The sequence below is a fragment of the Scylla paramamosain genome, chromosome 22 (assembly GCF_035594125.1).
Source record: "Scylla paramamosain isolate STU-SP2022 chromosome 22, ASM3559412v1, whole genome shotgun sequence".
In the NCBI taxonomy this organism is placed as follows: Eukaryota; Metazoa; Arthropoda; class Malacostraca; order Decapoda; family Portunidae; genus Scylla; species Scylla paramamosain.
In genome coordinates, this window is record NC_087172.1 from 18,871,633 (window position 1) to 18,874,929 (window position 3,297).

A 3,297-nucleotide genomic window follows, 5' to 3' on the forward strand; every position below is an offset into this window, starting at 1 on the left:
TATTCAAGTAGCTCCTCTCACTCTTTCCTTGTCTTGTCAATCTTACTGTCCCACCTCCTCCATTTGTACTTTCCTTTGTCCCAGCCACACCCTAGCTGATCCACACACGAATTCTCCAACAAGCCAGCAATCACATCAGTATTGGGGATCTTAATTACTGCAGAATAGACCGTCTATCCTGCGTGTAGAGAGGGTTTTCTTCCTTTTGTTCGTTTTCTTTACTCCTTTGTATCGCTTGTTAATTGCTTCTACTCTTGGTGCACATATTTCAGAAGGCTTTTAAAACTCTCGCAAGGACCATTTTCAAAGGCCACAGAGATGATTAGTTGGTTATATATATATATATATATATATATATATATATATATATATATATATATATATATATATATATATATATATATATATATATATATATATATATATATATATATATATATATATATATATCGATGAGAAACCAACTAATCATCTCTGTGGTTACTGGAGTTCTCAAGGACCCTTATATGATAATACTGGAAGTTTGGTGAGGATTCCGTAACATATGGAACGAAAAAAAAAAAAAAAAAAAAAAAAAAAAAAAAAAAAATATATATATATATATATATATATATATATATATATATATATATATATATATATATATATATATATATATATAATACTGGAAGTTTGGTGAGGATTCCTTAACAAAAAAAAAAAAAAAAAAAAAAAAAAAAAAATATATATATATATATATATATATATATATATATATATATATATATATATATATATATATATATATATATATATATATATATATATATATATATATATATATATATATATATATATATATATATATATATATATATTTTTTTTTTTTTTTTTTTTTTTTTTTTTTTTCATGTTACGGAATCCTTACCCAACTTCCAGTATTATCATATAAGCATCCTTGAGAACTCCAGTAACTTCCTCTTTTTCCACCACAGATGGTACGGAATCTTCGCTAAACTATCAGCATAATCATAGGAACACCCTTGAGAACTCCAGTAACTTCCACTAAAGCCTATTGAAAGTTGACGAGATGCGGCTCTGAAACGTGTGTGAGTACGGTGACGGTCCCAGGAGACGCAGACGCTAGCGGGAAACAGTTGTGGGTGTCGGAGGCTTAACCAAACTTCTGCTGGGCACTGAATACTTGTTGACGGTCGATATTGGAGGCGTGAAAGTAATTCACACTAACAGCCATGGGTGAGTGATTGTGAGTGATTACAAGCATTCACTCTCTTACTCTTGTTAGTTGATTTGTCAGCGAAAATTAAACTCTCGTGAAAGAAGTGGGCGTCGGTACCACTCAGGCAGCGCGCAGTGTTACCAGCTCAGTATTTACTACGCTGCGTGAGTCGTGTGGGCCGGGCCGGTTATTCTTTTTAAGTTCGTCTCTTTGATGCTCGCCAGAGTAATCCTCGTGCCATCCTCACGCCACCCGGGTCTTTGTCTCCGGCCAGGGAAACTTAAGGGAGAGCTGAACGTGTGTACTCCCCCGACAGGTACTAGTTCTCGTCCTTCTCTCTCCTCTTTCTCTCTTCTGGCTTCACTTCTCCCTGTTTCTCTTCAGCGTGGGAGATCTAAGCACGTGTACTCCCTCGCCAGTTCTTGTCCGTCACGCCCTCCTTCCTCTTTCTATCTCCCTCCTTCATTACTCCATCTCCTTGCTTCTCTTCCTTTTGTCTCCAGCGAGGGTTAAGGAGGGCCTGGGCACGTGTACTCTTTGGACAGGTTCTGCGTAGTTCTCATCTATTACTCTTCCCTTACTCCTCACCTTTCACTTTTTTCCTTCATAAATCCATCTTCGCTTCATCCTGTGCAGGTTTTTTTACTTGCTTGTTTCTAGCGAAGGAAAACTTGAAGGGAGTTCTGAGTATCATGTACCCTCCTCTTACTCTACTCTGCCCTTTCCTCATTTGTTGTCTTTTACACCTTCTCTCTGCTTTTCCTCTAACTTTGTCTTCAGCAAGGGAACTTACGAGAGAGATGAGCGCTTGTATCCCTTCGAAAAAGCCTATTATTTATTTCCTCCTCTCCCTCCTCAAACAGCCTAGTAGGTACTAAAAAAAAAAAAAAAAAAGCCTATTCCTGTTTGTTTTCCTATGTATATTTAATTCTTTGTATTCGTCGTCCTTCTCCTCCTCTCCCTGTTCCTTCCCTCCTTATCTCCCTGTCCCTGCTGCAGTCCACCGCCAGATCTGCTCCTATCAGCGAGGCATAATGGAAGGATTTGCAAGTTTCGGCGAGTTTGCAAGGGAGGGAGGCTACATTAAGACTTGGTGCTTTGTTTACTACGTTTGTCTCGAAGCTTCATTCACGGGTTCGAAACATGTGTCAAGAGTTCGTTTTCAGTAATAATTCACTTTGTTCTATGCATGAATGACTGTAACTTTATTTATTTATTTATTTATTTATTCATTTCTTCTTCTTCTTCTTCTTTTCTTCTTCTTTGGGTTTTGGTAGGTCTAGTGAAAACTGGGTTAATTAAACTAGACATATCTTTGAGAGAGAGAGAGAGAGAGAGAGAGAGAGAGAGAGAGAGAGAGAGAGAGAGAGAGAGAGAGAGAGAGAGAGAGAGAGAGAGAGACGTACCCACTAAATGACTCTCTCTCTCTCTCTCTCTCTCTCTCTCTCTCTCTCACATGACAGACGCGACGGGTTCAGCACGTTCAAAAATTGCTTCTGAGCCCCGAGGGAGGTTCGTAGGTTGAAAACTGTATCACTAAACTGGATAAACATGACAACCAATCCCTGAGTGTGTGTGTGTGTGTGTGTGTAAGAAAGATGGTATATTCTTGACGTTAGGAAATGCGGTTACCTAATTGACTTGACAACCTGCGAATATCTCTCTCTCTCTCTCTCTCTCTCTCTCTCTCTCTCTCTCTCTCTCTCTCTCTCTCTCTCTCTCTCTCTCTCTCTCTCATATTTACTCTTCCAATTCAATCTCTCTTGAACTTATCCATCTTTCTCGCTTTTTTCTCCTCCTCCTCCTCCTCCTCCTCCTTTTCCTATTCACTTCCTTTCTCCTGCTTTCCTTTCCTCTTCCATCATTTTTCTTCCATATTCGCCTTGCCAGACAATTCCAATCCTTTATATTGTGCACACTCTTATCTCTCCTCCTCCTCCTCCTCCTCTTCCTCTCATTCGGTAATCGTCTTAGGAGCGAGAAGATCGGAAACTTCTCGCGCCGTATTGAATAATCTCGGTAGCAAAATCTGTCACGTAATAGAATTGTGTTCCTTGGGTGAGTGGAGCGGGACGTTA

The 3,297-nt window shown here is 38.9% G+C and overlaps 1 protein-coding gene across 1 annotated transcript in view; it reads left to right on the top strand.

Moving 5' to 3' along the window:
* The first annotated feature begins 923 nt into the window (after positions 1-923).
* Positions 924-3,297, top strand: part of LOC135111737 (GTP-binding protein Di-Ras2-like) — a 180,668-nt gene continuing 178,294 nt past the window's right edge. Inside the window, exon 1 of the mRNA XM_064025409.1 lies at positions 924-1,236. The gene's annotated coding sequence lies outside the window, so the exon portion shown is untranslated. The remainder of the gene's footprint in view (positions 1,237-3,297) is intronic.